The sequence below is a fragment of the Oxyura jamaicensis genome, chromosome 10 (genome assembly GCF_011077185.1).
Source record: "Oxyura jamaicensis isolate SHBP4307 breed ruddy duck chromosome 10, BPBGC_Ojam_1.0, whole genome shotgun sequence".
Taxonomy (NCBI): domain Eukaryota; kingdom Metazoa; phylum Chordata; class Aves; order Anseriformes; family Anatidae; genus Oxyura; species Oxyura jamaicensis.
The window spans coordinates 15,864,102-15,890,944 of NC_048902.1; the positions used below are offsets into that span (position 1 = coordinate 15,864,102).

At 42.6% G+C, this 26,843-nt stretch overlaps 1 protein-coding gene across 2 annotated transcripts in view; it reads left to right on the forward strand.

The window, feature by feature from the left end:
- Positions 1–871: 871 nt before the first annotated feature.
- MCTP2 (multiple C2 and transmembrane domain containing 2) overlaps positions 872–26,843 on the forward strand; it is a 153,065-nt gene continuing 127,093 nt past the window's right edge. For both annotated transcript variants that reach the window (XM_035336133.1, XM_035336131.1), the window contains exons 1-2: positions 872–996; positions 19,818–19,949. The gene's annotated coding sequence lies outside the window, so the exon portion shown is untranslated. The remainder of the gene's footprint in view (positions 997–19,817; positions 19,950–26,843) is intronic.

The window sequence follows — 26,843 nt, forward strand, 5'->3', positions numbered from 1 at the left end:
GCCCTCACCATCCCAGAGCTGCGTAGAGAACTTTCAGGCACAATCAGTTATGGAGATAAAATGGCAGACACTTCAAACTGTTGTTTGAAAACTAAGGCTGGGGTCACAGTTATAGGTAAAAAAGCTGAATGAGCTGCTGAAAGATATCCCCCAAGGGAAGGAGATCCTGTCCAGATGAAGAGGTCGCTTCATCTGTAAACCATTGGATGGATAATAATCCCTGGGTTTGAGAATCAACAAGAGAATAAAAGACAAATGACACTATTTGGCACTTATTTCCAAATAAATGCAGGTTTGTCATGCACAAAACCTCCACCCTGTCTCAACAGGCAGATCTTGGGGGCAATTTCAGGGCAGTTTTCTCTGGTGAGTGTTGGTTCCAGGCTTTAGGAGGGGTTTTGCTTCAGTTGCTTCAGCGTCAGCCCATTCAGAGAACATCTGGAGTTTTATACTTAATGCTACTATGCTGTGGTGAGCAAAGCTCTTTGTAACCATTCCACCCAGGTTTCTTGTAAAGAGACTTCTTTAAGTTAGGGGTAGACCCACAGTGTTTCTTGTGGATTGTGAAGGAAGCCTAGGGAGATGTCTCTTCTGCCTTGGCATACGCCTGGGAATGACATGAATGAAAACAGGCTGAAGCTCAGTTAGCCAAGATGGAAAAGATATCCATGAAGCGATTAAAGCCTTTTACTGGTATGCAGGGAGGGACACAGGATTCTGTCTGAGAAAGGATGAATCTGCCCACTTGTGAGCAGGAGAAATGTGAAGATAACCTCCATGCAGCTGAGCTGCTTAAAGAGCACCAATCCATCTGCAATCAAGCAGCTGAGAGGCATAATTAACCAGATCAATTAAGCCATAAAGGCTGTGGCAAGACTCAGCTTAGGTTTGCCTAGAGGTTGAGTCCCTTGAGGGAGGCTTAGAGGGCTCCCGGGCTGGGATCATCACCACCACCACCTGCCCTGCTCAGTCCTGAGGGTAGCTGCTCTTCTAAAAGTGAGTAGCTTAGGGAATTAAACTCCATATTTGTCTCTGTAGCTGTGCTGGAGTTGCTTCATTGTCATTGAGTTGAGTCCTGGTCTGCGTGTGGTCACATGTTTGGGAATTCCTTGATTGGATTCTTTGCATGGTGGGGGGCAACAGATGCTCCAGGTGCTCCCAAATTATTCCCCTTCATTAGCAATACTAAGGCAGGGAAGAAATAACAGCAGCTCTTTAGGTGGGCTTTTTGTGAACTTCCATATGCTCTTGGGATGCTTGGTGTAAGCATTTATGTGTGAAAATCTAAAAGCTGTGGGGGTAGTGGTTTTGAGGGGTCCAGGGCTCTAGAAGATCTTGACGCTCTGCTGAGGGACCAGTTAGCTGATCTTGTGATCAGAGCTGAGACTTCATGGTCTGCTTTTCCTCTGGAGCAATGGTGGCAGTGAAGGAGGGCTGGGGTAGCACATAGAGGTCCTCATCTTACTTTTCCAGTGTTTACCAGCAAAGTCTTTGAGGGCACCTCCAGGAGAAAGATGCAAAATGGTTTCTGTAGTATTTTACTGAAAAACAAATCCATGCATCTGTTCTGTGGAGATAAAGAGAATTTAGTATATAAATATATGTTGGTTTCTGGCTTCCCAAGGAGCCTAAAGAAAAGACAAGGAAATAATTAAAAAAAAAGCAACCAAACCCTTATAAAGCTCCAGGCTTGTGTCATATTTTGCTGTTTCTCTGCCTCTGAAAGCCCAGCACACCTTCAAATGTTCCTGGCTGAGGTGCGTGTGTGTGTGTGTGTATATATATATATATATAAAGTCTAATTTGGACTTGTGCAGCCCAGTCCTATCCTAAATAAACAGTGCTGCCTGGAATCACTTGCCAGACAGTTGGCATATCTTGCAGATTAGCTAACACTAACAACAATGTACTTCAAGAAGAAGAGGCTGAGCTTGGCCTCTGCTCCCCAGCTGGGGTGCCAGTACAGGGACCTGTGCCCATCTGAGCCACGCACGGTTCTTCTCCCTGGCCCCAGTTGCAGTGGGGATATTTGCAGACACGAAGCTGTTTGGCCCCAGCCCTGTACCCTGCAGAGGGCTGGAGGCAGGCTGCAAAGCAAGCAGGGAGAATAATTCCACTACAAATTGCTGCAAGTGTTAAAGCTCCAGGGAGCAGATTTAATAGCTGCCTTCCATTCCCGCGTTGGTTTGTCGGGCTCTGGTTTATGGGCACAGCTGGACCATGGTGAGAGAAGGCAGGAAGGGGAGGCTATACCGTGCTTAAATCTGTGGAAAAATTAGTTTGCACTTGTTTGGGCTTTCCTTTGTGTCGCTTCATCCCTGTAAGGTTAGATGCACGGGGGAGAGAGAGCAGCGGGCTGGGAGTGAGGAGCTGCAATCTGGCTTGCCCAGATCAGGAATGTGGGAACCAGCACCAGGCAGGCCTTACATGTTTCATGAATGGCAAAACAAGGTTTCAGCAGCTTGGTCTGGAATTTGGGTGGCCACACGTAAACACTAGTGATCTTAGCCTTCTGGGCAAAAAAAAAAAAAAAGTTACGACTTCAAGCTTATATTTGCCTCGGATTTCAAATGGTGAAAGGGGGAGGGGGAATGTATAAATGCCAACTCAGCAAAATGAATGGTTCACATATAAAACCCAATGTTGGCAGTGAAACCTGACTCACTGAGAGCCTCTTGTGTATTAAGTGCATGTGCTGTAGTGACAGAAGAATATCCCTGCTGCCCTCATCATAACAAAATCAAAACACTACTTATTCGAGTGTTTAGAGATCAAAATGCCAAGAGAAAAGGAGCAAAAATCTCTAAGGATGTGAATAAGTGGAAACTGGAGTTTTATCTATATCTTTAGACAGGCAAGCAGTGTTGGAAGCCCAGTGCCCATGCCATGTACCTATGGGACAAATCTGGGTCTGGGGCAGCGCTGCGGGGCTGCTGGCACCTCCTCTTGGCACGGGTATTTGGGGGAGCTGCCATCCTGCATGGGTTTGCAGAGCTGGCAGAGGAGAACCTCAGCATCATCTGACTGCTTGTGTGGAAATGCTTATCTGACCTGGCAGGCTCTGCCAGGCTTCATGAAGGAAATATAAACACTTCCTTGAGGTTCCTGGTGTTTGTTTCTATTCTCCTCCCACCTGTCCCCAGTGGCAGGATTGCTCTCTAGATCTCAGAGCTGGTGAGCAAAGGATGCCAACGGTTGCTTTTGCCAACATCTGTTCCTCTTGCCTCCAGCCCAGGACATGTGGGCTTTGCATGTTGATCCCCTTTCACAGAGGGGGAAGAAAAGCAGTGTGCTTGTAATGCCCATGGAAAAGCTCCTGGTGCTGGCTCTGCCCCCTCACTTCTGTCAAATTCAGTTCTTAGAAGGGTAAACCTTCAGTCTTTGGCTTCTGAGCAATGTAACTTCTCCAGCTCCAAATCCTTTTATTGCTCAGCTGCTGTTGACTGTTAAAACTGATCAGAAGCTGGAAAACTCTAGACAAGGGGAAGTATTAGGAACTTGCTAAATTTTAAGGACAGTTGGGTTTGATAGAGAGAAGTAAATCCTGCCTGTTACCAAGTGCAAGACATGCTGCTAGCAGCTAGCCACCCCGAGACCTCTTGTAGCCCTGCTCATCGGTTTAAATGGAGGATACTGTGGCAGAGGTGGAGGAAAGAGGCTTTCCTATCCCATAGTGATGTTTTTAAAGTAAAAGTGATGTCTGTAATATGCCAGTTCAATGTGAAATCCTTCAGTCTCTACCTTCAGCCTGTACTGCCACTTTATATGGGAGGTGAGGAAAGGGTGCACTTATTTTTTTGGTAAATCTTCAGATTTGCTTTTGAATGGGAATGTGATGGGGAGGGAATGGGATCAAAAGCTTTACAGAGAAAAAGTAAACAACAAAACAAGAAACACCCTAACCCAAACCATATACAGCAATGCTCTGTGCTTATCTGAAACCCTTCTGACCATTTCTAGACACCTGAGGCTGTGCAAGCTTTCACTTGTAGCAGGTGGCTATAGGGTTGCAGAAAGGAAAGCCTTGTGTTGGGACTGTCACTGCCTTACATCTGTGGAGGTGGAAGGTGTCTTGTGGCTGGCTCCGTCCTTCCCAAAGGGTGTGGGAAGCTTGAGACATCAGCCTTTTATCCCTTGCAGGGCTGCCGAGCAGAGCAGCGAGCACAAGGTGCCTTTCCCCTTCCCGGCAAAGGGCTCTCCTGCCCCAGGGGGCACGGTGCGGGCGGCGATGCTGGGGACACAGTGCCCTCTAAAGGGGGACCTCGGAGGGAGATGGGAGGTTTGGGAAGCTCTGCTAGGAAAACTTGTCTGTTACAGTCTGAAATTGCTGGAGAAAATTTCAAGGAGATCTGGAACCTGCCCGACAGCATTCATTAACTAAAATTGCAAAGACTCTGAGACTTTTTGAAGAGGGCTCAGCCCTGGGAGGTGGGCAGTGAGTGGTGTGGGCAGGAGCAGGGTGTCTGCCTGGGGAGTGATCCTGCCCGAGAAATAAAGCATACAAGAACAGGATCATTCCTCTGTGCAGCAAAGGCTGTGCTGCAAAGGAGGAGGAAGCAGCATTTCCATGGGTCAGGTGTTAGTGTGGGGGTCTCCTGCAGCATTCAAGTGTTTCTGGTCCTTGGGCTTCCTGCATTTGGCTATTCCGGATGGGAAGACATCAGTGCAAGGACCATTTAGAGCTATGTTAGCAATGCTTATCTAAGACACCCTTATTTTATGAGGTCTGATTTTTGCAGTTTGGACTGTTTTGCTGTTGAACACCCTCCTAAGGTAAATGGAGCAAATCAAAGTGAACATTCCTGACAAATTAATGAGCAAATACATTAGCGGCTCTGAAATGAAATGCCTTCACATCACATAAATTCATTTCACAGTGTTTATATATTTATGGAAATGTCTTTGAATTACACTCCCAGCTCTAGCAGAGATGATTTCTTCTTCCATTATAAAGCAGGTTATGTGGTGATAACTTCTAGACCCCTATGAGCTACTGAAGCATGTAATTATCTTGTTCCGCTTATTAATGATGAAAGGTCTATGCAAGTCCCAGAGCAGTTGTATGTACTAGGCTGAGTAATTTAAAGAAGCTGTGTAAATTTAATTTAGTCTCAAATTTGGTTGCCGACTTAAAATAATCTTCAAACAAGGAATATAAATGTTTTGGTGTATTTAAAACTTTTCAGAATCATAGATTGATATGTAGTACTGCAAAGCTAAACGTAGCATCACAGTGCTGACATGTCAAACTGAGAAAGTGGACTGTAAGCAAAAAGCTGACCAGGCTCTGCTCAGAAATGTATATTGCAAACAAACATCAAACTAACACAAATTAGGTTTTTGGATTTTAATTTTGAAGTAATCTTATTGGTAATAGAAGACACGTTAAAAATGAGTTTCATCCTGACACCATTGGGAAGTGGCCAATTTATATACTTCTGAGCTGGAGATCTGCAAACCTCTGCTCCCCAACCTTCCTAAAATGGCATCGCTGGTTTTATGATGTCTCCTAGCTATAATCCTGCTTCTACAGTCTGCCATCATAATGCTAATTAGTTCTGTATGTAAATAAACTATTGTTGACAGGACACTTTCAGTGATTCACATATGACTCATGGAGAGAGAGAGGTTTTAAAAATGATTTATCCATAAACAGAGATTCCATATGTCCTAATCTGGCATGGATTTCTCGCCTTCTCTTTATAGCAAGGAATGTGTGTATGCCTGTATAGCAGGGCTATAATGTGACAATTTGTCTCGGAGTGAAACCAGGATTTATGGTACTTACTGGAGACCACAGAGGTAAAAACGAACAGCAGGCTGCATTTAATCATCTGAATTTTCAAATATTTCTTTGGCTTGGGTAAATGTGTCTTTGTTCCTTTTTGGGAATGTGTTCAGCTGTAGGATGGGGTCCTGTAAAGTTATCTGAATATCCTGCAGGCATGCTAAGTGGAGTGCATGCAGGGGGTGGGAGAGCAGCATGGGTGGGGATGCTTTTGAAGGTGAGGGCTTGGGCCCAAAGCTTTCTAGCTGACTGTACTTCTGGCAAGGCTGCCACTATTAAAGTGTGCTTGAAGAAAATGCACTTATTGATGCTACACACATCCAATAAGCACTTTGGGAAATCAGAACATATCCCTAATCCCAGATAAATGCCATAGGAGACCTAGCCAGAGGAGAAAGTGGAGTAGTAACCAATTAAATGTTATTTTTTCAGTAGGGCCTGATCTTAGGGCCTCTACTAATGTGATGTTATTCCAACCTTAGGATATGATTTGTGCTGGTATGAGTGGCATTGCTGAGTCTTATGTACTTAAGAGGCATGTGCACGCTTTTGCGTTTGAAAACTTCTAGGGACTGAAGCTTATGTTAAGGTCTTGTCTCTGGGCTTTTTATTTCTGCTTTTGTCTTGACTGCATTATATATCCTACTGACACTGTTTTTTCTCCCTCTCTCCTCCTTTTGCCTCTTGCTTCTCTCCAGTTATTCTTGGTTTTGGCACAGGGTCGCTTATGTTACTCTTCTTTTAAATCAAAATTAAGTTTCTTCTAGCCACAAGACTTCAAGAGCTGAAGCTTTGGGTGAAACAGGCAGGAATTGTAGAATTGCTGCCTGGAAAACAGCAGCATAAATTACCTGAACACACAGAAGGCAGATTAAAAAGCCACAAACCAGTGGCAGGTGGTATTTATGCTTTCATAATTTGAACAGGACAATGCTGCACATGTGAGCCATAAAATGGGATGAAAAAGTGCTACTGGCAGTGAGTTGTGCTGACAAAATAAGAGCAAAAAGCTGAATTTTGTCGATCTGGGGGCAAGGCTGGCACCTGCTGATAAAAAAAAAAGGCTGTCTGCTTATTCATGGCAAAGATGTCAGCTTTTCTGCCAGTGGGGTTGGAGCCTGTTTTCCTGCCTGCTGAAAGAGCTCTCCAGGGGTGGGAGCAGTTTAATCAGGACAGCTTGTTGCAGCCTTCAGGCTGGTCCTGGTGGGGCTGCCAAAGTGCCAGTGTGGAGGGGATTTGTTGGCTGCAGACTCCTGGCTGCTGAGAACAGGGCCAGGCTCCGGTCCGTTGGCAGAGCTGTTTGCGGGAAAGGCAAAGCCAGAGCTGATTTTTCTTACCACTTGGATTTGTGATGGTTTCCCCTCTTCAGGCTGTGTAGGGGGAACAAACAAAGGTACCATAGTAGCTCACCCAAAGACGGGTTCCCTGCTGTGGATTTTCCTGTTTGTATCCCATTTCTTGGTTCATGGCTCGGCTCTGAAATCCTGAGACTAGCAGTTGTCATTTGCTGGGGATGCTGGCCAGGGTTCAGCAATAAACACTGGTGGTAGGGCTGCCTTTTAGCTGGTCCCAGGAAACTTCCTTCCAGCTGCTTCATCCTTCATCTGATGCATGAGACGCAGCATCCATGCCAATATTTGAGGTGAGAATCTACCAATTTGTGCCAGCAAACAACAACAAAAAAAGTGATTGGGCTAAATTCAGACCAGTTTCTATGTAAGAAATTGGGGTAAAAGAGTATTTTGTTGTGAAGGATGGGCATTATATTTTTATCCTTGTTGTGTAAATATCTCATACAGATTTAATCTCTCCATTTGCTGAAATGTCTTCCCATTTGGTGTTCCTCTTTGTCCTTTGGTTAGTTTTGTACAGCATTCCCAACAGGGATTTTAAAAATAAGATAAAAGCAGTAGGTATTTTTGAAGTTGTTTCCCATGTCCTGAATCTAATGATTGCAGTTCTTTCAGTTGTGAAACTTTTGGCTCCTCTGCTCCTAACTTTGTCACGTATGGGCATTTACTATGGAAAAAAAAGGAAAATGACAAGAGTAGTATAACTCTGGCAAAGGAGGGAACTATGATTGCAACTCTGAAATGTGGAACCTGAACCCAAATGTGGGATAATAAAAATGAATACCCACAAAGGACCAGGTATTTTCAGGTAGGCTTTGGTGAGTTTCTGATGCTGGCCAACTTGTAGAAAAATCGGTGTTCAGGCCCAGATATAGGTTTTATGAATGCAGCAGTGAATGGGTGCACTTCTGAATCTGAACACAGTACATCGTGGGAAAGAATCAAAGGGTAGCTAGAAACTGGAGACTGATCCAGCTCTGATAGTTTTGTGGTCTGTTCCCATTGTTAATATTTATTACTGTCTTTGACCTTTGCTTCCCACCTGACCACTTCTGGTATAAGCACATGGTGATGATAAAAGTGAAATAAAAGCAGACTGGGAGGCAAAGCAGAAATCTGGGTGTGGAGTGGGAACTGCATTTGCCTGGCTCTATACAAACTTTCCTTGTTTCTCTGCCTATAAATATGTGACAATTTGTGGAAAGATTATTAGATTTTTTTTCATGTTGTCATTGCTTATGCTTGGAAAGTTGAAGTGAAGAGTTGTGTTGCTTGGTTGCAATGAGGTGAGTGATGTGTGACCTGCCTGCCAGCACACCTTGGCTACCTGTGCTTACTGGTTTTAGCCACAGGAAGAGCTTGGGGTTACTGTGCATTTGATCCATTTAAAAACAAAGGAGAGGGAGATTATTCCTCATCTTTTTAAACAAATTCCTCAATGAGCATGTCTCCAAAATAAGTTGCACAAAATAGCTATTTTGGTTGAGCAGATAACCATAACCATACCTCCCACCTCAATTTTCACACTTTGGAAATTGTGTTCTCCAGCAACCCCAGCTCCCTGAGAATGACTGGCTTTTCATTTGGGATCCTGATATAATTCTTAGTGAATTTTGAACATATTCTGAAAAGTCAATGAGGTGCTCAGATGCCTACTGCTCTGTGAAAGGATGACTGCAGTATGAGGCTGCACCTGAACACTCATGCAGAAATGTGGTGAATACCCTATGTACTGGAAGACCTTCACGTGGGGGATGATTTTGGGCACCAGAAACTCCATCCAAATCAAAGCAAGACAAAAGCCTAGAAAATCTCAAGCTGAGTTTTATATTTGTAACTGCTCTGAGATGTTGTGTGGCTCTACTTGGAAGTGCAACTACAGGACAAGGTCACAGGAATCACTTCCTATTCCTGTCCCTTTGCCCAGCTTTTTTTGCTGTTATGAGTATTGAGAGAAATGTTGGTGGTGTGAACAGCTCCTGGAAATATTTAGTCCCAGGGTCTAAAGTGTGAGCTTAGAGCTGTCCCCAAGGCATGTTTTACACGTGCATGAGCTCTGAACAGAAATGGCAGGATTACGGCCAGGGCCGATTGATTAATCAGTTTAATTACTTTTTTGGCAGAAAATTCTGGCAGAATCCTCCCAAAGCTTCTGGGAGGTATCTCAAAATGTAGGCCATGGGGGAAAAAGTAAAAGCTTGATTTGCAGGTGCAGCTGGCAGCTTAGCTCTCAGTTTGCCTATTTTTGTCAGCAGATGATTGTGGTTGCTGTTTATCTTCACATCCATTGGAGCCGATTGGTAAAGGCTAATATTTATAGTGATGGCTATGGATTCCACTGGCAGAGTCAGGAGTGTGTGGGCATAAAAATGCAGAGTGATTCATGAGAACCTGGGTTACTTATTAAAAGTCTATTGAAAGCAGCTTCCTGTGCAGGCTACACATTGCTTTTTCTTTATCTGATATGAAGTTGCTACAAAGCTTTTTCTCTGATAATGTCCCACTTGAAGCTTGATAGGTCTTCTACCCAAGCATGCAAACACACAGTAGCTGTGCTAGCTGTCTTATTGAGTGTGGGAATTGTCATGTCCTTAAGAGGTAGGGGTGTCCTTTTTGACAGGTAAAATATATATATATATATATATATATATATATATATTGTTGAGCAGTGATGACAGTGAAAGCTGATATGGGAGTATTTGAGGAAGTCTGTGACAGAGGTAGCTGAGATGAGTGACATTTGAGGTGAAATAACTGCTTATAGAAATTGTATTCCTCCAAGGGGACAAGAAGGCAGTATGGTATATTAGGACATTGACTTCCTGTGGGCCTATAAAGTCTTCAGGATGTGGCAATTAAAATATGGCTTTGGAGTTCCCTGGTGCTACTAGCATTTTGCATTAGCATGTGAAGCTGAGGGTAGCCATTACTGCAATTTGCAACAGGACTTGGTGTGGACTCCTAAGAAATGCATCTTGCTCTGGTGTTCAAAGAGTTTTTAATCCTTCCCAGTGCCAGGAGGAGGGAAATCAGATCTAGAATTTCCAGAGGGGCTGGGCAGGCAAAAATGAAAGTATAAAATCCTACATTCAAGTATGAAAATATATATGATAAAGTTCATTTCAGTATTGTTTCTTAAAAGCTGAACCACCATTGCTCTGAACAGCTGTTGAACTCATGATGCAAGTGCATGGACTGTTGCCTGTCCCTTGGTACCATGATATTTGCACAGTGCAGTTTTCTTTGCTGTTCATGTCCAGTGTTCATGAAGGGAACCTCGTAGCTTTGCCAAGGACTCTGCTCTTGATGTTTGTCCAGCTTTGGTGACCACTGGAGAAGTGATATAGCCTTGCCTTTTGAGAATGGCATCCAAAGAGGTTTGTGATGCTCTTGAACACCAGTTGTTCAGAGAAGGTAAAGAGCAAACGAATTTCCCAGGATTTTTGTCAGAGTTCTGCTTTATATTTAGCAGCTAGGCCGCTTTCCCTTAGTGAAGCATTGGGGCCACCTAAAAAAAAAAAATAAAAAAAATCTAGTTCCCCTGAAACAGGCACGGTGTTGGGTGCCTTTGCAATACTTACAGAAAAGGAGCTGGGGAAAAAGGGATACCGATTGCAAAAAGCAATTTTCAGAACAGGTGTGGATAAGTGAAGTAATCCAGAAACTATCTTTTGGGTTTATTTAGCAGCTTCTGAAGAGCTTGTCTGAACACAAGCTTCAAAGTGGATCAGAAGGTTGGGCCTCATATGATCTAAACACACAGATATTACTAGAACCATCTTTTGCTCCAGACTCTGCTACTGGCCCGGAAGAAAGGAGATATTTGGAGAAGATATTCCATCTGTCTTTGATTTTTCTGTAAAATCAAAGCATTGATACCAGCTACCAAGAAAGCATGTGGAGATAAGCTGATGCAAAATTAATTGCACTAGTAAAATCATTTCCATGATCATCTGTGGAAAGTTTCCCAAGCTAGAATCTTTAAATAACTTTTTTTTTTTTTTTTTTTGGTAAATAGAATTCCCTTAGTTCATGACTTTTTTTCCCTCAAGTCCAGAACACAGGAAGAATCTCAACTTTCTGTTGCTTCCACTTAATTGGATTAGTCATCTACCTCCACAGGTATGTGCCTCAGGTCCAGTTCCTGCTGACAACCAAACCAGTGGGCCGTTACACAAGGTAGATGGAATCCAACATCAAAGGGGAGCAATTTGGGTTGGAGAGGTGCCAGGAGCCTTTTGTGCTTATCCAAATACCTGCATGCATGGAGATTTTTCTCATTGCTGCTGGAGCTCCCTTGTTGTGTGTCAGAAAGATTAAAAGCTTTGCTCGAGAGCAAGGGTTGGCTACCACTGTCTCCAATGGCTAAATGGAAATGGTGTGGGTCTGCTTATAATGTCAGAGAGCACTTCTCATTCCCCAGACCTACTAGCATATGAAAATGAAAGGGAGTGCTATGTAAAGTTATCCATATAAGCTTTTTAGCAATGCCTCGATACGATCAGCTCTTCATCTCTTCCTGTCATGCAATCAATGAACAAAATTAATAATTATTGTTGCTATAAAGTGGCAGGAAGAGTTTGTGAGGAGATGAGAGCACCGAATTCCCGCTGAGTTCTCCTAATGAAGCTATTTCTGCAAAATAGCTTCTAAAACATCTGCGAAGTTCCCTGGAGAGCCTGCTGGGAATGTGACATTGCAATAGTTTGTTGCCCCAGTACAGACCTCAAGAGTGTGTTCTGTGCTCTTGGCTATGGCAGCCCTCAGCTGGTGTCCCTGTGGGGTGACATTCGCTGTGGATCAGGACCACCTGCAATCTGAAAGCAGTTCCTAAATGGACACTGGGAAATCTGGAGCTGAATCCAAACTCCCCTGAAGTTCAGAGGAAATTCAGATGAATGTGCACTCCAGCATGTGAGAAATTAATTCCTGTGAGCTCTACAGAGCTGAGTGCAGCTGCTCTGCAAAATATGATCCCTTAGGTTTGTACACTGAGCCAGATGCCTCAGTTTGTGTTCTTTTCAGTATCCTTCTGGGAAAACAATATTTCTGTTCCACTTCTAGTCTGTGGACGGGCTTGGGAGCAGAGGTAGAACACATAACTGGGCTCTGCTCCTTCTGAAAGATAAAGTAGTGCTGAGCAAATGAACCTCTACCATAATCTGGCAAGAGCTGCTTTAGTCTAGGTGGTCAGCCAGCCTGCTGGGCACAGCCCAGCCCTTTCCCTGTGCCTTAGCTTTCATGTTTGAGAAGTAGGGTGATGCTATTTCTCCTTGAATTACTTTGAGCTACTGATAAGTAGGTGGCTGGAAAAGGAAGATACTGTTTAGGTATTGCTTAGGTGATAGGACCATGCCCAGTTATTTCTGCTTCCTTATCACCACTGTACAGAATTGAAATATTTGCTGCAGTATTGGGTTATCATATGAAGAGATGAAATCCATAGGATTTTGTCTACAAAAAGCTCAGTTACTTGTACAAATGCAGTCTTTCACAGAGCATCTGCTAAAGCTGTGGGGGACCAGTGCTGACACTGGAGAGAAAAAAGGGTGTTAGGACTGGAGCACCCTATATGGCCCACAATACATTTACAGCTACTTCCCTGCCATGTCTAGAGTTCAGTTTTCCATCAGTCCCTGGCTGCCTCTAGACCTCTTGTATTTGCTGTGCCGAAACTCAGCTTTTTTACAAGCCATGGGGCAACTTGCCCATGCAGCTCAGGCAGGTACAAAGACTACCCTTGAAAGTCTTGTCCTGGGGGTCTGCATCTGTAAAACCTGGCTCTATAAAGCCAGCATTTGGGTATGCCTGTTTCCAGTATAGGGTAACGTACAAAGTCAGGAATTCCAGTGTTAGCACTGGGTGTGGATTAGCCACTGGCTTTTTTTTTTTTTTTTTTTTTTTCGAGGGGAGGATATTCTTGCTTTATTTCCAGAGGCAAACCTTTCCAAAGTTGTGAACACAAGAGCTTGCTAAATATTAGCTTTCAAGGTTTTAAGTCAGTGTTTACTCGAGTTACCTCTGCTTGAAGTCTATATAAAGAGTCATGTTTGCTCAGGCATACTCCTAAAAGCCCCAAGACATGGCTCTGGAAGGAGGTATGCAGCAGCAAATGTAAATATTGCTGTCCTTAAAAACTGGAAGATCTCCTATTAATCTATAGAAGGGAATAGTAATGTAAAGAAAAGACTTTATTAGATTTGGAGGTGAAGAATGCAGAACAGTACCCGGAATGAGTAAAATTCTGAGAAACTTAATGATATTTAAAATATGACTTGGCTAAGGTTTGGCCCTGCAATTGCAGGTGCTCTGCTCCTGCACCAGTGTTGCCCTTTGCCATCACCAAGGCAGCATTTTCCAATACCCTAGCTTCAGAAACATTTCCTGGGAACAGTTTTTATAGGGACTTTGCTAGCCAGACTATGCTGGCTTCTTGCTGTGGGACAACAGCTAGAAACAAAATATTCCTTGTAGTTAGCAAACTGATCCCCTCCCATCTTCTGCCAGTAACTGGTGTCTTTTTTTTTTTTTTTCTGAGAAGGTTGTGGAAATGTGAACTGAAATTCAGGTGCTCTATGATATGATAAACTGGAGAGGAATTTCACAAGGGAGTGCAAAAAAAAATGGGGGAGGGGGGGGGTGAGGGGGCGGGAGGCGGAGAGGATTAAAATTCAACCACAATATTTACAAGCCTCTCCACCTTCTCACATATATTCAGGTATGTGGAGGCCAAAATTCACATGAGTGCCATGCAGCTGGGAGAGGGATCAGAGAACTGAGCTGGCTGAGGAGAATTGTATTTGCTCTTGCGGTAACTTTTTTTTTTTTTGTATCAACAGGCAGCCCATCAACTCCCCACTTCATTATTTTTCCTTTCTATAAGTAGCTGTTAGCATCCTTCCCGCAGCAGGGAAGTAGGATGTAAATTAATGGAGCTGAAGTGTTTTCATGCTGCAGCAGAGAACTGCACAACCTAATACAATGATTGCATTTACCGACGTATTGCATCGATAGGCGATGCTGTCTAGAGGAGTGAAGGATTGCTGGAGAGCTGGAGGCAGCAGGACCGACGGATTTATGGTTTTCCGATGCCATCTGCTGGCACGCACCTTACTCGTGCACTGAGCTGCAGAGCCCTTCAGCTTCCCTCTCTCGTAAGCAGATGCTGTAGCTCCCCATGTCTCTGCAGGTGGTATAACTCGAAACCATCGCCTCTTGCTGCTTTTTTGAGCTTTGCAAATCAAATGTTCCCTGCAGCCAAGCACCTGTAAAACCGCTCTGGTTGTGATCCCTGCTGGGGCTGGTCTTTAGCTGGGTGCCTGAAGGCTTTCCACACACCCCTCTTTGCATGCTGTAATGCTATGCGCTCCATGGGAGCAGACCCAGATCCAAGGGGAGCTGCAGCTGGATCTCTTCTGTGGCCTACCAGGCTAAAACCCCAAATCCATCTGATTTTGAGGGAGTGCAATAGTGCTACCAGTAATGCTGCATGAGGGCAAAGTTGTAATGATACTACTGGAAAGCTTTGGGACCAAAGAAAGTATTTGTATAAATCCTTGAAATGAGCTGGAAAAAAATAATCAGTGAGTATTTGGGAGGTAGAGGACATGAAGAAACTTGTCCCATTCTTGTCTTGCAGTCCTGCAGAAGTGCTCATATTAAGTAAAGCTGATTATGATAAGAGCATCAGTTGATTGCAATCCATGACTTTTATGGGTATTATTACTCTTGATATGCAGGTAGAGCCTACACAGCACAATATCTGTTCTGGGATGATGGGTACTGCAGGAGAGCTGTTTTCTGGAGCTTCATCTGAGTCCAAGCAGGCAAAGCTCAGCTGCTTGTAAGCTCTTCTTGACATGTGCTGAAGACCTGGCTGTGCTCATGTGCACTGCAAGAGTTTAGTGGGCAGGACCTCTGTCAAAGAAAAAACTGAGTAGAAAAAGTAATGAAATTCATTTTTTAAGCCTTCAATTTTTCAAGAGGTTTTCTTTCACTTTGAAGTCTTTATGCAGTGTTTTTTTTTTTTTTTTTTTGAATTCTGCTGTGACAATACTTGTTACAATTCATGCACCTCGCTTTGACTTGAATCTAGGTTTGCCTAGGCCTTCCTTTAGTGCTGCCTTCAGGGAGTTTGCAATAGTAAAGTACGAATAAAGTTTAGAGTTCGATACTTAAATTTCAGTAGGTCAGGAGTGGGTAGTGGCAAGACCTAGCTGGAACTGGTATTAGCATATTTGCAGATATGGATCAGAGGTTTGAAATCCAGATGTCAGGAGGATGAATGAAGAAGAGAAATCACTAATCAAATTTTCAGACTGCAACACAATAAAACAGGGTAACTTGATGGGAAATGTAATCAAGCCTCCTAGTCTGTTTTCCAGCTACATTCAGGCTTAATGTTTCAGTTCTTATGCTTCCCTCTTCACATGAACTTTAAAGGGAAAGAGGATGTCTGTTAGGATCCATGAGGTCAATTTTAACAATCACAGAATAGTCTAGGTTGGAAGAGACCTCCAAGATCACAGAGTCCAACCTCTGACCTAATGCTAACAAATCTTCCACTAAACCATATCCCTAAGCTCTACATCTAAATGTCTTTTAAAGACTTCCAGGGATGGTGACTCCACCACTTCCCTGGGCAGCCTATTCCAGTGTCTAACAACCCGTTTAGTAAAGAAGTTCTTCCTAATATCCAACCTAAACCTCCCCTGGCGCAACTTTAGCCCATTCCCCCGCATCCTGTCACCAGGCACGTGGGAGAACAGACCAACCCCCACCTCGCTACAGCCTCGCTTGAGGTACCTGTAGAGAACGATAAGGTCACCCCTGAGCCTCCTTTTCTCCAGGCTGAACAAGCCCAGCTCCCTCAGCCGCTCCTCATAAGACTTGTTCTCCAGACCCCTCACCAGCTTCGTAGCCCTTCTCTGGACTCGCTCGAGCACCTCCATGTCCTTCTTGTAGCAAGGGGCCCAAAACTGAACGCAGTACTCGAGGAGCGGCCTCACCAGAGCCGAGTACAGGGGGACAATCAATTCCCTGGATCTGCTGGCCACACTGCTTCTTATACAGGCCAGGATGCTGCTGGCCTTCTTGGCCGCCTGAGCACACTGCTGGCTCATATTCAGCTGACTGTCAACCAATACTCCCAGGTCCTTCTCTGCCAGGCAGCTTTCTAACCACACATCTCATTTAACAAACGAGTCTAGTAATCCTGCTGGATGGATCTTTGAGGCCTTCTGCTCATAACTGGGGGCAATATTGTAAAGAAATAGTCTATCTTCAGACCACTGCTGGTGCAGGTAATTCCAAAGCAGAAGCATACTTCTAGAAGCCTCTGCGTGAGGGGACACCAGATTTTTTCCCTCATTAATCTCTAAGTGGCTGAATCTGAGAGGCATTTTCTATCTTGTGCATGCATAAACTAGCTTTTCTGAATTCCAACGCTTGATTTTGTGATAGAGGAAATAGGTAATTGTGCTCGTTTTCAATTGCATCCCCTTTAATAAACATGAATATAGAATGTTTATCAGCAAAGAGTAATGGTCATAGACCATAACAGACAGGATGTATGTTTTACTGACATGAAACAGATGTTTGTACACAAAATATTGCTATCCCATTGTTGAATGGGGATGTCTCCTTATTTATAGTGTGAATGCTTTTACTGGGAACAATAGTCTGAGGTATTTTGCTGTCCTGTAGGATGAAAGAATGTGAGCAAGTTCATAGCAGAATTGCAGGTGTTTACTTTCTATAAAGTAACCTAATATGATTTTTTTTTTCCAATTACACAGTGTAAAAACTCAGCAATAATTGACATACGGCTTGCATTTTGAATTTGAGCCAATAGTAAAATAGTAATGAAGCACTTTGGTTTTTGTAATATTTCAGGCACATTAACTCTGAAGGTTTAATGCTGTGGCTGGGTGGGAGATTGCACAGTATTGCTGCTTTAAGACTTAGGTGGTCTCTGCAGATCAGGCTTTTCTTTCTTCTTTCTCTAAGACTTACTGCTGGGTTTCATGCAAAACAAAGTTTAGCTGGAGCAGCCTGATTATAATGGTAAGATTTACCTTAAGGGAAAATTACCATACTGGGAAGTAGATGGTTTTGAGGAGCTTTGGGCTGATTGTAGTCAGTTACTGTGAACTGGTGAGTGCTCTCTGGATGTTTCATGGAGGTTTGGTTACACTGAGTCTTCAAGTTCCTGTGGAACAAGCCTCTACACCAAAGACACATCTGGAAGTTTTTATGTTTCCACGCATTAATGCTAATATTCACTGGAAATAGATATGACAGTTTCACTTCATGTTCCTGTATTGCTTTGCAGCCAGCTAATTTGGTTTGGGGGTTCAGAATTTTCATGTGGTTTACCCCAGGGCTGGCTGTACTTGGTGGTGGGAGAGAGTTTGTCTTTCATCTGCCAAAATCCTGAACACATGGGTACACAATAGCTTTACAAGAAGATTGTGAGAACCCTTATTTACCAACTATCCTACAGTGGACAGACCTGATTTTCTCAGTGTGCTCATTTCAAGCCCCTCAAACACCAATTCCACCTGTTGAACTGAGAGCTGCAAGAGATGATGCTCCTTGGGGGTGCTGAGAGCTTCTCTGAATGTCACTTTGCTTTATTCTCACCAGGAAACTCATACTCAGGCACTCATTTCTCATCTAAGAAAACTTTTTTGGGGTATTTTCTCATTCAGCCTGGGAATGAGCTACATAAATCACTTTTTACAGGAAAAGTCAGGGCCAGAGGCTGTCTGTGATCATAGCTGCAGAGCTTTAACAGATTATGGCATTTTACTTGAATCTCTTTGCTCTCAACGGCCACACAGTGGCAGCAAATCCCAAATAGGTTACCCTATCCTTAGACTTGTGCTGGGAGGAGGATTAAATTCGTGCTGATAGGGTAAGGAAAGATTCACTGAAGTTTAAAAGCAAAAAAAAAAAAAGTGCACAGGACACGAGGGGAGAACTTGAGCCAATACTGCTCAAGTTTAACTCTTGACCTAGATGAATCTTTTGCAGTGAAAGCCTCATGGGTTTATCTTCTTGTATTCTGTTCTGGCAGAATCATAGCAGCTGGGCTGCTCTTGAATAAGGCACTTACAAGCCTTTCCTAGGTATTTTTAATAAGTTTTGGTGGAGTTGTATTAGGTTTTCAAGGAGCTGATTATGCATGAATTTAGCATCTCTATGGGGATGAGTGCTCCTGGTTTGAGAGCTTATATACTTTCCTTTAATCTAGTTGGTTATTTTGTCACTTAAGGCTTCAAGGTCCTGTCTGGCTGTGTACTTTACAAGAAGGAAGCCATCCTGTAACTAGCTCTTGAAGCCTAAATAAAAGAGGATATCTTCAACATAGATGAGGAACCAAAGCATGGAGGTGAGGGCTTCCTTTTCATGGAGAAAGATTTATCTCGAAACAAGGAAGGAGCTGACTTTTTTTTTTTAAAAAAAAAAAAAAAAAAAGAAAAAGAGCTTTACATTCCTAAATCACTTGGTATTTTCAAGCACTTGAGTGCTTCTTCCCTAAAAGTGCACTGGGAATACCCCAGGTGGGGAGTGGAGAACAATCTCAGCCCTCTGGCACCATGACATCCTTGGTGCCATGACCTGTTTGGTGCCTTGTGGCCTGAGCCATAAATAAATGAAAATAAGGCCGAAAGGCAACCAAAAATAATAAAAAATGGTTAAGTGGGTCCAGTTCAGCAGTTCTGTGTTACATGCAGCCATAGTTTAGGGCATCGTAGTTACAGGAGGAGCTGTTTGCAAAGCAGTAGCCAAGTGAGACTGGAGGCTCTGGAAGCAGAGAGGAGCAGCAGGGGCAGAGCATTTGTACAAAGGAATGTGGTCATACAGGAAAGCAGGGCAAAGCATCGCGGGGTGTGTGAACTCTGAAGCAACTTCTTTTGCCTTCCTTGTAAGTAGATTAAAGGAGATAGAATCTGAATATCTTCCTTAATTATCAGCATTACCCATAGATGGAGTAATTCACTAGTCTAAGTATGAAATAATATAGTAAAAAAATATTTAAACAACTCATGGAGCAAGACAGATTCAAGCCCACTGTTTTGCCTGTCCTGTAAGAAAAGGTATCTGGAGCTATAGTCATACAGCTGTGCTGTAACCCTGTAGTACAGACTGCATCTTCTTGTTGTGCCTTTTGAATATCATCACAGGCCCGTTTAGTTCTTTTGTTCTCTTGTCTTTCCAAGTTTGTCAGAAATTATGTATTACAGCTGAGATGTATTTATCTTGGAGATAGCAGTTAGATGGAATATAGAGCTTGTTGCCAGTTTAAAACTTCTATTTCTCACTAATCATTTATAATAAAAGAAAAATAGCACAGCCTAAAATAATTTTTTACCTCCTGGTCCATAAATCTTCACTCCTCTCCTTGTCTAGAAGGACAGGGATTTCTTTGCAAGGTGGTACAGAAATCAAGATTAATGTTTGTGTACCACGCTGAACAACACATGAACATTGGCAGAAGCTTGGCTTAGTCCTTCTCAATTTCCAATATAATTTACAAATGACATGTTCTAGCATGAAATTTGCTATTTCACTGCAGGTAGCTCTTGGAGGGTTAGACTGGCTCTGAAGATGATCCTGTAGCCTTAGGTGTTTTAATGAATCTATTACACAAGGTTTGAACTTATTTTCAGGCTGCTGGGTGCAGATGTACTCACCTGACTCATGTGCATGCTTGTCTGCTGATCCCAACATTCTCCAGAGATGGCTGGCAAGAGGAAATAGGCAAGCTGGCCATCAGTGGACACTGAGCTTGTATGATGAAGGTAAGTCAGACTTTCTGGTCATGTTCTTTTCCTTTCAGACTAATAAGCAGTGGCAGGTTCCCCATGCTCACCCTTTCCTCCCCATCCAGCACTTGTTCATTTTTTAGACATCAGACAGGTGACCTGACCTTTAACAACTCTTACTGCAGCAGAGGTGAGGGCACCTTTCTCTTCATTCAATTTGCATTTTCAGACATCTTTGCACTTTCATCCACCTGCTTGCTCATGATGCTGTGCTTCTGGAGAAAGAGAAACCTTACAATCCTATTTCTAAGCAAACTTGATGAATCCTCTGACCAGCCTCTTGCTGTTCTTGTACAAACAAGTGCAGTGGATGGTGCAAATACTCTGGATCTTATCTGAAACTTTCTCATGAGTCTCAATGATTTTCTTCACCTTATGTGTACTCCCATTATACCTTATATTTCCCTCCTCCCTTAGGAGGACAGACTCCCAGCCCCCTGCTCAGCACAAAGCCAGGTTTGCAGTAGCAGTGCTTCAGGTGAGCTGGCAATGCATGTCCCTTTCCTGTGGTCCTGTTCTGTCTGCTCTGTATGGCTTTTTTCCCTGAATGTGCCCAGATCCTGTTGTTAGGTCTCATTCCTGCTTGCACATGTTCTCTGAACCTTTGGCTGTTTGCATAACCAGAAACATATTTCCTGGCTGGCGTGCAGCCCTGGGATTTGTTTGTTAGCTGTAGTCTTGGATGGGGGTGAGCTGGTACTCAGAGCTGTAGACTTGTGCTTCACGTGCTTTGCAGAGCCTCCCATGGGTTTAGCCACCAGTCCCACTTAAACTGCCTGTGACTCGATTAGTTTTTTTTTTTTTTTCCTGTTCCCCATCCCAAATACTGCTGCACTTGGAACTTAGGTAAATATGCAATTCCTATAGAAATGGCTGTTTCAACTTGAATGGCAAACCACGCACACCTGCCAAAAATGCAGAGACACCTGGAAAACAGCCAGTGCCAGTGGTTGTAAGCCCTTGTGCCAGATGATGCTCCAGATCTTTCTATTTATCTTCATGGTGCAAGAGTGGTGCTGCTTTTCTCAGTACCATGGGCATGAAGGTTAGTAGTAAAGACAGCAAAAGCAACTAGGTAGTGTTAATTAGCATAGACTAATGAACTTTTCTGATCTTAATTAGGTATAAAGCAATTCCTATTTGAGGCAAGAGAAGAATGAGCTTTCCCTTCAATAACAGCAGCAATCTTTCTGCAGAGTTCAGATGCTGTGATCACTAAAATGGCAAACCAATTAATAGTGGAAATATTTGAGATGTCACCTGTCACTCATACATACAAAATCAATGGTCTCCTACAACCAGAAAAAAATAATATGCTATAATAAGACGAAGATGTGGTGTTTTTCTGTCAGTGAGAAGGAAAGGAAGAGGGGAAAATATTCATTTCAGAGGGAGGAGAAGGAGACGCTGCCATTAAGTCTGTCCTGTATTGCCAACATTGAAGAGAAATATTTCATGATTTTTTATGACTTTACTAAATCATATGGGAGCATCAGACTGAATAAAGAATAATATGGAGGAAAAGAATGACTCAAAGGGTGATCTGTCTTACTGAAAGCATGGTAAAACTCTGTGCACATACTATTTCAGAAACTGTTTTCCCAGCTTTTAAGGTTTATCCTTGAAGTCCCTGACTCACTCACAGCTATGAGAGGAAATAAATATTGTAGTCTGAACAGGATGTTTGTAATGTTTCTGGTGGTATAAAAATAACTTTCCCAGTTTCAATTAGTTGTCTTAAAGATAATTTTGGATTTGTGTAATGAAATTTGGCAGATTCCTGAAGATGCTATCTACTTAACTACCTGTGCTGTAAACAAGATTCTCCAGTATGTTACTGCATCAGCTGTTAGAAGTGATAGACTTGAATAAGAAACAGCATGTTCCTTCTCAATGTTTGTGAAAAATCAATGTGATCAGCTTCACTTTTAGATTAGACTTCATTGCTTGTTTGTGTTTTTTCCCATTTGGTGATGTTCCAGACTTCAAAAGGAATGAGTGTTTCCTTCAGGAAATTTAACATTTTGATTGTGTTTTCCTAATTAAAATAAATGTAGTCCTAGACTTCATTTCTTTGAGGGGAAAAAAAAAAAAAACAAAAAACAACAACTGTAGTACTAAATTTGACATCCACCCAAATTTGTACTTTTAGAAAAGTACAAAGCAAGGTGGGGAGTGTGTTGAGGGGAAGAGGAAAAAGTTACTATTTGGATAGGCCACACATTAGTTTGAAAGCATTAGGAATACTTAAGCTGTATCAGACTTTCTCAGCATTCCCACTCCTTCACACTAAGACTTAAAAGAAATCCATGGAAAATACAGCTGTGTGAAATATTTAAAAAGGCAAATGAAGTAGTGGTCCACACTTCTGTTCTTTTTTTTTCCCCATGCACTATGAACCAAAGTGGGAAAATATTTTATACTTGCACCTTTTTCAGACAAATTAAAACAAAATATTAATATATGATTTTCAGAAAGGAGACTCACTTTAGGTGGGAAGCAACTTGCTCTGTAAGATTCCCCAGCTGACCTAGTTGCTGCTACCTTGTCTTTAGGAGCTGGGACAAGAGCACTAATTGTAGTGAGAAGGTGTGATTCAGAGAGACCATAATGACCTCGTGGGACTTAAGGTATAATCAGTGGGGTCCTCTGCGTGTAGCTAAGCTGCTGGAAAATGTTGCTGCTCCCCAGATTATTTGTCACATCTTGCTGCTGGAAGTGGCCATCTCTTTGGAGGCCCTGGCAGGTTGATCCCCCAGGTGGGCTGAGCTGGGTGAGCCTGTGGAGAGGCAGGGGACAGCTGAAGGGGTGAGGGGGGAGGCAAAGTCACCTTCTGCTGGTACCAGTGTTTAAAAGGCTGTCAAACCTTAGTTTCTATTTCATAGCTACAGATGAATTGGGTTCAGACAAATATGATTCTCAGCTTGCGTCAGTCAAAATAGCCACTCAAATTTATGCATCCAGTTCAGGTTTGCCCAAGTGATGCAAAACCAAGCAAAGCAAGACAGCCTCACTGGCAGGGTTTCCAGACCTGAATACAGAGCAGAACTCAAAGGCCAGACTGTTTTGTATGAATGCTGAGAGAAGCAAATGCTCTGGATTTTTTCTCTTCCCTAGAAAGTAATTGTTTAGCAACACTACTGCTAAAGACAGGGTGTGTGCAGTGCTGGTGTGAGATGCACATGGACTGCTTCAGCACAGGATTAGAGGGGGTGGGAGGGTAATCTGAAGACATCTTTTAAAATTAACACATCTTTTAAAATTAAATTTAAATTGAGCTGCATTAACATGAGAAGGAACAGCTATGTGTTGCAGAAACTTACCTTGTGTTGTCCCAGGCCAATGAGCAGCAGAGTTGTCTGCTCTTGTGTCCCTGTGACTATGGCTGTGGACAAGGGCATTGGATAGTAGGAGCGTTCCTTTACTCTTATCTGCTATTTTTCTGAGGCACAATATTCAGTAGCTTGTGGTCCCTTATGAAATAGATCTGGATTGATCCTAAAGTAGTAGAAAAATACTTTGTGGCTTCTGGAAAAGTACAAGTTGTAGACATTTGGACTCATCAGTTGTGGTGTAGTTGCCTGTAACAGCGGAGATGGTATATGAAGTTCCACCTACTTTCCAAAATTTATATTTTAATTTGTGCAGGTAGAGAACAACTTGTTCAGGAAACTGTTTCCTTTCCCCCATATATAGACCCATTTTTCCCCACAGGTCCCTACCTAACTTTCCAGGTTACTCATGTGTTTTCAGGATGACTCTGGAAGGATTCCCAGTTTGCTTCATTTAGATACTATTGTAATTATAATTTCACACTTGGCCTTCAGCAGAATGGGGTGTATCATCTCTTGGAAAGGGATATGCATAGGAAAACAAATAAAAGCACTTACCAGCTGGTGCCTGATGAATTACTCTGTCTGAAGTTCAAGGATGTTGAGAATAGGACTTGATTGGTATTCATGTGTTTAGTTGGCACAGTTTGACCCTTTCTAGGACACATTCATATATGCACTAATGTAGCTTCTCTGCTGATGAAAAAGTGTAAACTGTAATGAACCTTTTTGTGTTCTCTAGATACTTAATTTCTTATACCAGCAAATAGTCTGGGTTAGTTTCTCCCTTTCTAGATCCCACAGAATTGTCCTGTTCTTGCAAAGCATAAATGGAGGTATGACAGCAGCTTGCTCCAAGAAATTCCTTGATAGTAGTGTGATCCTAGCATGGACATGTGGATGGAATGATTTGCCTACCTGTTGTCAGCAGTTAACATATTATTACTACTGGATAATTCGCCCTCCTATTTCTCTTCTGTCCTCCCCCCATCACCTAACAAACAAATTGTATGCTGGGGTTTAACAGTAAGCTTTGGTCTCATCCTCCTGTTGTAAGAGGGGTCATGTCACAACTTCCTTCACAAGCCACTAGATCAGTTTGCAACATGAAAATGCTGGCTGTGCTGAAAGCTTTCAAATTTAACGTGGGTGAATACTTTTTTCCCAAAACTGTGGGAGAACTGGAGACCTGGTTTACACTGAACAGGACAGGCAAAGGAATCACCTTCAGTTGTCTCCGGGATTTAGCCCCTAAGGGTGTTCTTTTTACTCAGTTTGCAATTGCAATTGGTCTGCATTGCAGAGTTAACTCAGCTGGTAAAACAAATGGTACCAGTGTACGCTTGTAGTACTGTGCTGAAACTTCTGTAGTTTGGCCTCTATTATGGTTGTGGAGTGGGTTGAGAGCTTACGCTTGCTGAATCAACAGCACAGCTTTTGTGAAGGCATTACTTACAAATTTCTCTTATCAAATTTGGGAAATGCTTAGGGACCTACAAATGTTCAAAGGAAGTAAGTGTTTTTCTGCAGTGAGAAAAATCTTGTTTTTGAAGAACCAGATCTTCAGATTTGGCTGTCTATTCATTCTTGGATACTAAATCATTTCCATCAACTTAAGATTCATAAAGAAAGTGAACCAAATGCTTAAATGATACATAACCTTGGAACATTTTGTCATGTGATTTACAGAAATGCCATAAAAATGTATGTATTGTGCTAAGCATTAGAAAGCTCTTTAAAACACCCACACTCAACAGGCTGTTTTCCTCTTTCTCTTTTCTTCTGCTGTATTTTTCTATGCCAAAGGCATCCAGGATGGTAAATTAACAGGCATAATTTCCTTCAGTGATTTTTTTTTTTTTTACTATAACATTTGACTTGTGTTCCTATGTGAAGGAGAGTAGCATTTCATTGTGAACTTAACTGATGCTTGTGTATCTCTTATCAGAAGTGCTGAAGCAGGATGTATAAAGCACCTGGCTGTCATCTCCGGCTGTTACCTGGAAACATCGCTCAACTTTTAGTGCTTTCTCCCCTCTTACCTACCTAGTCCTTAGGTAAATTGTTTACATTAAAAGTCTTAACAGCAACCTGCTGCGTTTATTGGGGGTGTGGGGGGGAGTCAGTGTGAAATACTTTAATGTATGCTTATTTTATATCAGCCTCAAACTGTTGACACAAGGATTAGGCATTTTTTAAGGCTGCAGTACCATAAATCTCTGGTCTGGCACTTGTGGTTTATAAGGGCTGAGTGGTTGTGGTGATCCTTCATAAACAATTCAGACATCTGGAAGATGAATTTTAATGAGTGTTCTCAAAGCTAAGTGCTACCTCTCACTTCTACACCTCAAATTCACTGTTTTATTTTGTTATATTAGAGGCTGACCTGTATTTTTCTAATTATCTACACTTAAGTTGGATTCCCTCAAACCCAGAGGAAGGGGACCGTAGCTGTTTACACAGAGGTAGGGTTCTCACCTGGCTTTGCTTACACGAAGGTTTAAACTCTCAAAACACCTGGGCTTTTCTAGGGGTGGGATTATCATCTTGTGTTCAGGGTTTCATTTACTTTTGCCCGTGCAAGAGGCTTTTGTTTCATGTTCTGTCTGCAAAATGTTCAACCTTGTTCTAGGAAAGGCTCCAAAGTAAATTAGAGAAGCCTCAGGGGCTGTTTTAAATCATAGCAGCTGAGGCCTTACCCTAGCACTTCATGCTCCACCCAGTGCCTCTTCTACCAACACTCTCTGCCATAAGCTCAGATCTTCGTCTTTCCAGAGAAAACTCCCTTCTCTGCATTGCTGGCAGGTTTTCCTAGGTTGGGAAATAGTCAGATATGCTTGACAGTACTCAAAGAGAATGAGAGCCCACTAGGTTTGCTGGAAACAGGCATTCATTCAACAGTTACAGTAATTCAGCATTAGTGTTTATATTCTGAAGTGCGTAGAATGACGAAGTAGGAAAAACCTGGCTAGAATAATTGCTCCTGGGTATTGTGCTTGTAGATGCAAACTTAACCATTCCTGAAGCTGTTGAGAATGGTTTCCCTGAACTTCCAGTATTGTGCAATTGACCATATGCTTTCTCTGGGGTTTCTACTTTCCTCAGTTCAGGCAAATACTTATCTCTGCCGGAGGCAGGGAAGGGAAATTGGTGGATCAGTGGAATGATCCAATACCAACAAATCCATAGTTGCAAAAATAGCAAGTTATTCTTATTTTTTTTTTCATTCTGACTCAATTTCCTGCCCTCCTGCTACACTGTTCTGAAGATTGCCTGGATGACAGATCTGCTTTGAAGATGGTTATACCACTCTGCAAAGTAAAGCATGTGTTGAATAATAATTTATCATGAAGAACAATGACTGGTAGCAAGGCAAGAAGCTGAGCTGATGTTAACAACCTTTGATCACGTTTGACATGTATCTAACTAATTCCTGGGGTGGACATTGCTTGTTTTTTACCATTTCTGATACTATCGTAGTAAATGATAGGAAAAAATGTTCTTTGATTTATGAGTTTTATACCTCTTCTAGTGATCT